We start from the raw sequence: 12,500 nt of genomic DNA, 5'->3' as shown, positions 1-12,500 counted from the left end.
AGAGAGAGAGAGAGAGAGAGAGAGAGAGAGAGAGAGAGAGAAATAGAGAAAAGGAGCGATAACGAAAGCGAGAGAGATAGCAAAGGCGAAAGGAGAAAGAAAAAAAGAAAAAAAAGGAAAGAGGGAACTACACAATAAAGCAAGTATCATATAACTAGAGCGCTGTACAAAGGAGGTCTCCCCATGAGAGGGCGTCCGGTAGTTCAGTCACGTACCACAGGGATGCAGACAATAATTGATCCTATCCCCACAGAGAGGATAGGATTGGAAACTGAATCTACGTGGAGTATGGCACGGAGTTCCCTTTGTTCATGGAATCGAAGAGTCTGAGGGTGGAGACTTGATCTTGTTGCATTTATGTAAATAATAAGCAGATTAATAACGCACACAGACTGATATTCGTACATTTAGATTAATGTGATAAAGATAGATGTGGGAATAGAAAGAGGTGCAAGTAGATAGATAAATAAATAGATAGAAATATATGTATGTAGGCTAATAGGTTGATATAGATGGATGAATAAATAGAGAATCAGATAGATACACAGACTTAACGGATAAATATCTAGGTAGATAGATAGAGAGCCAAAAAAATAGTTGATTTGGAAGGGGACAGAGGTAGGGTTCTCTGATTTTTATACGAAGCCTCCCTGTCATCTAAGGGTAAATAAAGAGTTTAAAAGTTATGGCACCTAAGAAAGAGAATATTGAATACTTCATCTTATTCTTACTGTGTCTCTCTCTTTCTTGCTCTTTTTCATCTCTCTCTCTCTCTCTCTCTCTCTCTCTCTCTCTCTCTATATATATATATATATATATATATATATATAATATATTATATATATATATATATATATATATTATATATATATATCTTTCTCTCTCTCTCTCTCTCTCTCTCTCTCTCTCTCTCTCTCTCTCTCTCTTTCTCGTCCTCCTCCTCCTCCTTCTCCTTTCTCTCTCACTTCCCTCTCTTCCTCCCTTCCCTCGCTCCTCCCACTCCCTTCCCACTTTTTCCCTTCCAATCTTACTAAATTAATAACGACACACCTTGCAAAACAAAAAATAACAAACACCATAAAAAACACAAATAAAAATAAAAATAAAAACACAAACAAAAGCCAAAGAAAATACAGACATCTTCGCAGTGCGATTCCCAAGCAAGTCCAGACAGGCTTGTCTTGATTCTTGATTAATGACACACCCTCCGATCATTAATCTTGTTAATTAATTCGATTCCGGATCTCAGAATTGCATGGCATTGGTGGCTAATTCACAGGAGACGCGGGAAAGATCTCTGGCGATCGTAGAATCATCTTGGGTTTGCACATGCAATCTACGTCTGCAATGTCGTTGGTATTTGTCGTCTTGAAATTGGTGGGTGTCGTTGTTGATTGGTGAACGCTTGTGTCGGTATTATTCATTACCGTTATTCTTAACATCAGCATCTTTATCATAATCATAGTTATCATCGCCTTTGTAAACATCTTCATTATTGCCATCATCATTAATTCCATCATCATTACCATCATCATTACTGCCATCACCGTCTACGTCCTTGATAAGCATCCACATCATAATCGTAATCATTATCCTCATTACCATCACCATCATACCATAATGATAACGACAGTAATGATAATGATGAGAATAGTATTGATAATGATAAAAATGATAGCAATTATATAGTGATATGAAGGTGATGATCATAATTGCAACTCGCATCATAGCAATGCAACTTGCCATATCTTCACAGTCTCGGATATAGGATCTAGTGAAAGATTTTTTCCAAGAGGTGGTTGTTTTCCTATTACACGCGGGAAAATCTAGGTAGGTAAAGGAAAGGGGAAATGGAGAGGAGAGAGAGGAGGAAAAAAAGGGTGAGGGGAGGATAAAAGAGGAATGGGGAGAAAGAAGGGAAGAGGGGAGGAGAGAGGGGAGGAAAGAGGGTAGGAGAGAGGGGAGGAAGGAAGTAAGGATCAAAAGGAGATATGGAGAGAGGGGAGGATACAAAGCGAGAGGGAAGTAGAGACAGAGAGAGGAAAGGGAAGGAAAAGAGGGAGAGAAGGGGATAAAGTATGGGAATAAGAGAGATGAAGGGGTAAAAGAACAGACAGAAGATAATAAGAGAGAGCAAAAGAGAGGAAAAAAAAACTCGCTTTAGATTAAGCAACATCAGGGTTCCCTCCCCTGCATTTGCTTACTGTGCAGCTCAAGCTTATTTGGACGGAATATTTACTATGAACCCAATGTGGCGGTCTGGATGCAGGGATAAAGGTGCAATTCAGTTGATGGAGGGAGAGAGTAGCGGGCGAGAGGAAGAAAAAGAGAGAGAGAGAGGGGGGGGAGGAAGAGAGAGAGAGAGAGAGAGAGAGAGAGAGAGAGAGAGAGGGGGGGGGGGGAGAGAGAGAGGGAGGGAGAGAAGAAGGAAGAGAGAGAGAGAGAGAGAGAGAGAGAGAGAGAGAGAGGGGGGAGGGAGGGAGGGAGGAAGGAAGAGAGAGAGAGAGGGAGAGAGAGAGAGAGAGAGTGGGGTGGTAGAGAGAGAGACAGAGATAGAGATAGAGACAGAAATAGAGACAGAGAGAGAGACAGAGATAGAGACAGAGACAGTCAGACCGCCTGTATAAACTATATCTGAGAAGCAGCACGTCGTTTGCACGCAACCTGAGCCTGATGGGGAGAATGCAGCCGTTTCTCCAATGCAGCGGTTTCTTGGAGTTAGCTTGTTGCACTTGCCTCTTGCAGGCGAGGCTGGAGGAGAGGACCTTCAGGGACAAGGTCTTAGGAGGGTCTGCCGTGGTCTACGATACTCTGCTTTTTTTATATCTGTTTTTATTTCACTGGTAATAGTTGGGCAACTCTCTCCGCCTTACGGGCATCCGGACTGCATATATAGTTGTCATACCGGAATGTGATGATGATGTGATTAGAGATCGTTGAGATGAGGTGGAGAGGGACGATTGCAGTGAGATGAGGTGGAGAGGGACGATTGCAGTGAGATGAGGTGGAGAGTGACCTATATAAATGTTCCCAGAATTAGAAGCTTTGGAATAGATGGTGAAGCTGGATCAGGGGAAGTGTGGATTCGTAACGCTCTTTTGGCAATACCAGAGGTGCTTAAAATCAGACTGACAGATGCACAAGCAGAGAAACAGGGGCAAAGAGGGAGGCAAAGAGAGAGAGAGAGAGAGAGAGAGAGAGAGAGAGAGAGAGAGAGAGAGAGAGAGAGAGAGAGAGAGAGAGAGAGGTGGGGAGAGAGGGAGGGAGGGAGGAAGAGAGAGAGAGAGAGAGAGAGAGAGAGAGAGAGAGAGAGAGAGAGAGAGAGAGAGAGAGAGAGAGACGTGCTTGAGCATAGATATGAAACATTTGTTTACAGACCAAACCATATACTCGGAAGTTTATAGGGAGGGGAATAAAGCTTAACAATTAAGATGAAAAGCTGAATATCATGATAAATATCCATTAGGATCGGAAAGTGAGAAGAAGCGGTGTAACCTTTTGCATAATCTCTCTGAAGCGCTGCTGACCGAAGTGGCTCTTTACCAAACCTGTTCCGCTCGTGTCGATGCTGAATGGAAGTGTCAATAGCAGGAAGACACACCAACATTGCACGACTCCGCCAGAACCGGCACTACCCCGCACGAATTTATACGACGACACACGTCTTTGCAAGCGTGTATCTGCTTACAAATATCCGCGCAAGCCTTGAAGATTGCACGTATCCGGACAACTCTGCACGATTCTATGATACTTCTAAGAGAAGAGGGGAGGGAGCGAAAGAGGGAGAGATAGAGGGAGGGAGGCGAAGAAGGAGGAAGAGAGAGAGAGAGAGAGAGAGAGAGAGAGAGAGAGAGAGAGAGAGAGAGAGAGAGAGAGAGAGAGAGAGAGAGAGAGAGAGAGAGAGAGAGAGAGAAATAGAGAGAGAGAGAGATAGAAGAGAGAGAGAGAGAGAGATAAAAGAGAGAGAGAGAGGGAGAGAGAAAGAGAGAGAGAGAGAGAGAGAGAGAGAGAGAGAGAGAGAGAGAGAGAGAGAGAGAGAGAGAGAGAGAGAGAGAGTGAGAGAGAGAGAGAGAGAGAAATAGAGAAAGAGAGAGATAGAGATAGACAGGTAGATAATTAGATAGAGAGAGAGAGAGAGAGAGAGAGAGAGAGAGAGAGAGAGAGAAATAGAGAGAGAAGTAAAAAAAGATCGGGAGAGAAATAAAGAAAGATCGAGAGAGGAAAAGGAGAGGAGACCTAGAGGTGAGCCCCTACAGGAAGACAGTAGACGGTGACCTTCAGAAATAAAGAACACAGTCGAGACGCCTTGATTAGTTTATTAGCTTAACTTGCGCAGAAATGAAGTTAGAGTGAAAGTTGCTCGTCCTCCGAGGAGCGAGGTGTTGCTCCTAGGCTCCCCGCAAAGAGTCCCTCTGTCACCTTGTAACATTGGTCTGACGATATTTGTGTATCACGTATAGTGCATGTAGCTAAAGTTGGTGGAGAAGGAATTGTTACAATGGTAGATAACTCTTGGAAAAAAGAAATATCAAAACAACAAGTTGATATAAAAATGTGTGTATATGTATATATATATATATATATATATATATATATATATATATATATATATATATATATATATATATACATACATATATATAAGAGAGAGCTATAGGATAGTGTAAGTGTATATATGCCACTTATTAACAATGGCAGCAAACAGAATAGATTAGTAACAATAGCAGGCTAGTTCTCAAATGGAGAGATGGGGGAGGAGGAATTGAGAGAGAAAGATGGAGAAAGAAAAAGAGAGAGAGAAAGAGAGAAAGAAAGAGAGAAAGAGAGAGAGAGAGAGAGAGAGAGAGAGAGAGAGAGAGAGAGAGAGAGAGAGAGAGAGAGAGAGAGAGAGAGAGAGAGAGAGAGAGAGAGAGAGAGAGAGAGAGAGAGAGAAAGGGAGAGAGACAGAGAGAGAGAGAGAAAGACAGAAGGAACGAGAGAAAGAGAGAGAGAGAGAGAGAGAGAGAGAGAGAGAGAGAGAGAGAGAGAGAGAGAGAGAGAGAGAGAGAGAGAGAGAGAGAGAGAGAGAGAGAGAGAGAGAGAGAGAGACAGAGAGAGGGGGGGGGGGGGGGGGAGGGAGAGAGAGAAAGAAAGAGAAAAAGAGAGAGGGGGGGAGAGAGAGATAGAAAGGAAGAAAGAAAGAAAGAGAGAGAGAGAGAAAGAGAGAGAGAGAGAGAGAGAGAGAGAGAGAGAGAGAGAGAGAGAGAGAGAGAGAGAGAGAGAGAGAGAGAGAGAGAGAGAGAGGAAATGAGAAAGACAGTTTTCGATGGAGAAAGAGAAAGAAATAATAAACAGATAAACGGAGGTACATGCTGTGAAGGAGTGAGGGAGAGAGGGAGAGAAGGGCGGAAAAGACAAACAGGGGGAGAGGGAGAAAAAAATAAGATAAAGATAAAAGGGGGTATTGGCGAGAATAATAGAAACAGATGGACGTAGATAGAGACAGAACGTGCAATTTATACCGGTAAACCAGGCTGGACGACCGTGAATGAAATAAATCTAGTTTACGGTGAACAATACTTACATAACTCTAAACATTTTGTTACGAACCTTGCCACTGTAAGAAGTCAAATATGACGCGATGTATTTATAAACGGGATAATTATAAACAGTAGGGGAATTAGTGTCAAAGCCCAGAATAGTGGACGATGACTAGAGGCTGAGGAAAATGATGAAGTTGATGGCCATGACGAAACACTAATTACGAGAATGTTGCCATGGCATAACCCATAGTGGAAGTAATGGCAGAGTTCCATGAAAAGGACACATGTATTGCGAGAGTCATCCATGTAGCTGGAACAAGTGTGGCTAATTGCTTATAGATAGAATACGGCATAGGGACGTAGATAGATAGAAAGATAAGTGGACAGAGAGATTGATAGATAATTGATTGGACGGAGGGATGGGCGGATGGATGGTCTGAGGTTTGCAGCGATGTGCTTACACCATACAGGTTCACATACAGCAAGTATATTCATTCTACCTTCCAGCCAGATATCTGCTAGTACATGGAATCCTTATAGCAGAACGTGAACCGCCTTCCTACGTAAATACACATCTTTCAGCCTACCACATGATGATCCAATGATGTTACGAGTTTACCCGAAAAAAACAGTGTGCACTTTCTCACGCACCAATCAGATTCAAGCATTTGTCGTGGTCACGTGACAACAGCGTGCCCTGTACAGTGATGCCTGCAAACCTTATAGACAGATTACGGTATGGGCACGTAGATAGATAGATAGATAGATAAGCAGGGGCCTCGACACCTCTTGTTGACTGTTTGTGAATTATCTAATGCTGCAAAGTCTTGTCTGATTCTTAACTTAGATAAAGCGGAGATCTTGTGTCTGACTTTGTCGTTCCCTAATTGTGAAACTCTCACAGATGGATAGGTTGAGGGACAGACTGAACATAAGAAAGACAGAGAAAGAAATAGACAGATAGATCGGTAGATAGATGGATAGAAAGATAACTAAAAAAAAAGCAAAAAAAAAAACAAAAAACAGACAGACAGGCTGATGGAAATAAAGTAATTTCTACAGAAGGTTTGACAAGTTACTATACTCAGAGCATGTAAAATAAGAGTAATCTTTATTATACACACTCACACTTGTGCTTGATTGTGTAAGCGTGTACTGTATGCGTGTGTTTGTGTGTAAGTGTGTACGTAACGATAATGATAAATACAAAATACAATACAATACAAAATAAATACAATGATAACATAGAAACGCCTAATGCAGCTACAGTGACCAATGCTGATGATAAATCGAATCGCAGCTTTGTTACACCATGCATATGCAATAAACCCCGAAAGATAACTGTTCCCACAGTTGGTCGAAGCTTTGCAACAATGACTTCTTACTGGAACGGCCGCGGTTGACATCAGTGACTATAGCAAATGAAAGATCTTCCCGTCTGTGGTTTTACGTTTTGCTGAAATTTTGTAGTTGATTTTTTTGTTATGTATTCATAGCTTTCTATATATCTATGTATTTTTCTGTTTATCGGTCGATTTATATTTGTTTATCTGTCCACCTTTATAACTATAGAGTGTGTGTGTGTGTGTGTATGTGTGTGTGTGTGTGTGAGTGTGTGTGTATAAGTATGTATGTATGTAAGTATCTATCTATATATGTATATATATATGATATTTTTCTCTCTCCCTCTGTATGTCTTTGTTAATATATCTATCTAAGTCTATACTTGTCTATCTTCTGTTTTATTATAAAACATGTGGCCAAGAGAAAATAATCATGTGAGATTGTAGGGAATCGTTGGAATTGAGGTGAGCATAATCATCTGGAAACCGTGCGAAATAGTGTGGAAACGGAAAGAATCATGTGGAATTTCTCTCTCTCTCTCTCTCTCTCTCTCTCTCTCTCTCTCTCTCTCTCTCTCTCTCTCTCTCTCTCTCTCTCTCTCTCTCTCTCTCTATCCTCTCTCTCTCTCTCTCTCTCTCTCTCTCTCTCTCTCTCCCCTCGCTCTCTCTCTCTCCCCTCGCTCTCTTTCTCTCTCTCTCTCGCTATCTATTTATCTATCTATCTATCTATCCTCCTCCTTCTCTTCTCTCTCTCTCTCTCTCCGCGCATCTCTCTCTCCTCATCTCTCTCTCTCCCATCTTCATCCATCCTCTCTCAATCTCTCACTCTCTCACACTCTCTCCTCATCGCCTCTCCATCTCTCATCTCCCTCTCCCCCCACCTCTCCCTCTCCCCCCTCTCTCTCTCCACTCTCTCTCTTCTCTGTCTCTGCATCCACTCTCTCTCTCCTCTCTCCTCTCTCTCCTCTCTCTCTCTCTCGCTCTCGCCCATCTCTCCTCTCTCCCCTCTCCTCTCTCTCCCTCCTCTCTCTCCTCTCTCTCTCTCTTTCCCTCTCTCTCGTCTATCTATCTCTCGCTCTCTCTCCTCTCTCTCTCATCTCTGCCTCTCGCTCCCTCTCGTCTCTCTTCTTTCTCTTTCTCTCTCACTCTCTGCTCTCTCTCTCTCTCACTCTCTATCTATCTATCTATCTCATCTATCTCTCTTCTCCCATCGCTCTCTCTCTCTCTTCCAACGTACTCTTCCTTCCCTCGTCTCTCTCTCTTCCACCCCACACCTCTCTTCTCTCTCTCTCTTCTCTCTCCCTCTCCCTTCTCTTCTCTCTCTCTCCCTCTCCCTCTCTCTCTCCCCTCTCTCTCTCTCTCTCCCTTCTCTCTCTCTCTCTCTCCCTCCGTCGCTCTCCCTCTCTCACTCGCTCTCTCTCTCTCTCTCTCGCGCCACTCCTCTCCTCTCTCTCTCTCTCTCTCTCTCTACTCTCTCTCTTCCTTCTCTCGCGCTCACTCTCTCGCCCTCCTCCGTTCTCTCGCTCTGCTCTCTCTCGCTCTAGCTATCCTATCTCTTCTCTTCGCTCTCGCCTCTCGCTCTCGCTCTCCTCTCCGCTCGCTCTCTCTCTGCTCTCACGCTCGCTCTCCTCTCTCGCTTCGATCTATCTTGTCTATCGATCTAGCTATCCGCTCTCCAGCTAGTCTGCTCTCTCTCTCTCTCCTTCTCTCCTCTTTCTTTCTCTCTCTCTCTCCATCTCTCTCTCCACTTCTCTCCCTCTCCCTCTCCTCTCCCTCTCCCCTCTCTCGCTTCTCTCTCTCTCACTCACTTCTCTCTCTCTCTCTCCTCTCCCCTTTCTCTCTCTCTCTCTCTCTCTTCACACACACTCTCGTTCATACACTCTCTCATTCTCTCTCTCTCTTCACTCTCACTATCTATCTCTCTCTCTCGCTCTCCTCTCTCTCCTCGCTCACTCTCTCTCTCTCGCTCTCCCTCACTCTTATCTAATCTATCGTATATATCTACCCTCTCTCCATCTCTTCGCTCTCTCTCTCTCGCTTCTCTCACGCTCTCTCCTCTCTCTCTCTCTCTCTCATCTCTCGCTCTCTCTCTCTCACTCCTCTCCCGTTCCCCTCTCCCTCTCCGCTCCTCCCTATCTCTCCTCTCTCCATCTCTCTCTCTCTCTCTTCACTACTCTCTCTCTCTCTCAACTCTCTCTATTTCTCTCTCTCTCTCTCTCTCTCTCCATCTCGTCTCACTCTCTCTGTTCATTCCTTCACCTCTCTCTCTCCTCGTCTCCTCTCTCTCTTAGCTCACATTCTCTCTCGCTCTCCTCTCTCTCTCTATCTATCTATCGATCTATCTATCTCTTCCTCCACTCTCTCCTCTCTCGCTCGCTCTCTCTCTCGCTCTCCTATCTCTCTCTCTCTCTCTCTGTCTCTCTCTCTCTCTCTCTCTCTCCCCTCTCCCTCTTCCCTCTCCCTCGCTCTCTCCTCTCTGCTCTCTCTCTCTCTCATCTCGCTGCATCCCTCTCTCTCTCGCGACTTCTCGCTCGCCTCTCTCTCTCTCATCTCTCTCTCTCTCGGCCAACCTCTCTCTCACTCTCATTCCTCTCTCTTCTCCTGCTCCTCTCTCTGAGTGAGCTCGCTCTCGCTCATCCCTCCTCTCTCTCTCTTTCTTCATCTCTCTCTCTCTCTCTCTCACTCCTCTCACACACACTCTCTCTCTCTCCTCTCTCTCTCTCTCTCTCTCTCTCTCTCTCCTCTCTCTCTCTCTCTCTCTCTCTCTCTCTCTCTCTCTCTCTCTCTCTCTCTCTCTCCTTCTCTCTTTCTCTCTCGACTCTCGCTCCCACCGCAAAGACGATACATTTGTGAGGATTGTATAATGTCTATATATATCATCAAATACATTCATATACATATATTACACTGAAATGCCTTCTAGTAATGATGCATCAGGTATGTATCTCTCAAGTCAGGTCATGTCACCTTTGAAAGATAATTGCTTCCCTTATCTTCTAATTATCATGACCTTGTACAGAATCGCCATGCACTGCCTGACAACGCCATCCCATTCCAGACTTACGCCCCCGGAACGTTCGGAACGGAATAGGATAGACATCGCTACCACTGACGCTTAATTTCGCTTCCTACGTATACGTGTTGCCTGTTGCTGTTCTCATTGCGTTGTGGTCCTTATTATCTTTTTCGTGTGTGTCTTGCGTACTTTAACGTAAGTTATGTTTTCGTTAGTGAATAAACCTAATTTGCATAAACCTTTATGTGTTTGTGTGGGTTTATTAGTTTCCACATACGTTGACACCCATCACAGCATCTGAACATCACATCCTCTTTTCAGTAAACAAGAGCAAAAAAAAAAAATCCTTCTTTGTCCGAAACAAGATCTTCCTCTCCTCTCCTTCTCATCCTTTACTCAAGACGTCTCGGGGAAAATCGTTAGATGCGCACAGCTCCTCAGCGTCCCCATGAACCTATTTCCTAGAATGATATCCTGAGGAGAAATTCACTGCCCTCTTGGGGGTTGGGAATCTTCACGAAATCGAAGGCGAAGAGGACAGGGAACAGGGAAGTCCTTGGACTGCATTCGTGTCTTGCAAGGGAGGGGGGGGTATTGGCGCTGACCATATTGAAGGAGGTTTGGATTCTGGAAATACACGTCAAGGTAAATGGAGCGAATTGGTTATTGAAAGATGGGGAATAAAAGGGATCGGTGAGAGGGGGGGAGGGGTACATAGAGACCAAGTATGAAGATTTTATAGTATGTTTATATACAATATCAAATACATCAATGCATCAATAGACAAAAGATACATGAATATCACATCCCAGCTAGCGTGACAATCTTGGTGTCTCTTTTAAGCCAGGTCAGATTGGGTCAACTTTGATTTACAGGTAATTCAAACATAGTTTGCCTCCCATCAAAAGAGCTGAATACTTTTGACTCCCACGCCCCTACATTCCAGACTACCTTCCCGCGTAACCACTGCTGAGAACTATTGATGGGAAACCCTTCCATATAACCGGGATGTCTGCAACATACAGACAGACAAGGACCGACTGTGTTACTGCTGACATCTTATTTCTCCGCCTGTTTATAAATGGTATTTATTACTGTGGTTATTGTGCTGTAGTGTATATTATATCTCGTGTACCATAACGTCAGGCTATCTGTGTTATGGAAATAAACATGAATTGTATAAATCCAGTGTCTGGCATTACATATATAATATGTGTGGGTTTTTAGTTCCAACAGACTAAAACACCCATCACGCTAAGGTTACATATGAATAAATTTATAGCCAGTGAGGGAGAGAGCGAAATAAAGAGAGAGAGATAATAATAAAGATGATGATGACAATGATAATAATAACAATAGTAATAATGATAAAAACAATAATAATGATGACGATGATAATGCTAACAAGAAGAATAACAACTTCAATAATAATCAATGATAATAAATGCTACAGTGATAATAATGATACTCGGGATAAACTTTAAATGATACTGATAAATACATATATCCATAATACAATAATGCGAATGAATAGACCATGTCAAATCACGTCTGTACACCAATTTATGCAATAAACATCAAAAGGCACTGTTGCCCATGGCATTGCAACAGTTCTCATCGAAGGTTGTTAAATAGGTCTCCAAAGTCAATTAATTTTGTTGATTCTCTTGTCCTGTCTTCGTCTGATTAGCGATCTTCAAAGGCTCCTCCCGGTTTGATTCAATGTGCAACATCGACTTAATTCCCGTCTCCCTTCGCTTTATCGTCCACGGGGAGCAGGCTGAAGCGAAATGTTTTATAAGAAGCCCTTTAGAGCAGGACTAACGAGGGAGTTAATAGATAGTCGTTCTCGCTTAAACCTCTCGGTATTTGCGTTTACTTAGGAAGATGTTTACGCAGGTCACTCGCGCGAAAGTTCATTCTGTGAGGACACGCTAACGACCCACTTCCTACCCGTTCCAGCTTGCCTGTTGCTGCTAATGTGGATGCTGGCTCTTCGATTTTTGTCTTTGAATTATTGTGCATTGATGTCGGTCAGCTGATAGACTGTTTCATTTTCGAGGTTCTTCTTCCTTCTTCGTGCCTTTCTTCTCTCCCTCCTTCGCTCGCTGTGCCCTTCCTCCCCCCCTATCTCCTTCTCTGTCTATTCCTCTATGTATATATGTATGTGTGTGTGTGTGTGTGTGTGTGTGTGTGTGTGTGTGTGTGTGTGTGTGCGCGCGCGCGCGTGCGGCGTGTCTCACAGCAAAGGCAGAAAGTGAATGTGAGGGCAGAGTGAGGGGTTGTGAGTGAGTGACGACAAGTTAGGTCAATCTATTAATACCCTGACCTGCCCGGTCGCATATAAATAGAATCCTGGTCAGCGCTTTCCTTCCTTCGCATGGAGAAGATTCAGAATACCTACCACGCGGAGGTCACATGATGACCAAGCAGTCGTCAAGTGGCACTTGAAGTATGTCTCAGATATTGGCCCGCCACTTGTGAAACAAGTCGTCCTCGACTTGCAAAGTATTAAGAATATCAAAATATTAGCTGATGGCGTTCACATAGTCGGTGTGTCAGATTCGGGTTCCTTCGTTTTCTAAATCCTTCTGTTTTGGACTGCTGTTTGTTGCAGGC

Source organism: Penaeus japonicus, unplaced genomic scaffold (assembly GCF_977035675.1).
Source record: "Penaeus japonicus unplaced genomic scaffold, GWHDUDI00000001_assembly GWHDUDI00000018, whole genome shotgun sequence".
In the NCBI taxonomy this organism is placed as follows: domain Eukaryota; kingdom Metazoa; phylum Arthropoda; class Malacostraca; order Decapoda; family Penaeidae; genus Penaeus; species Penaeus japonicus.
Note: the sequence above shows the minus strand (reverse complement) of the source record.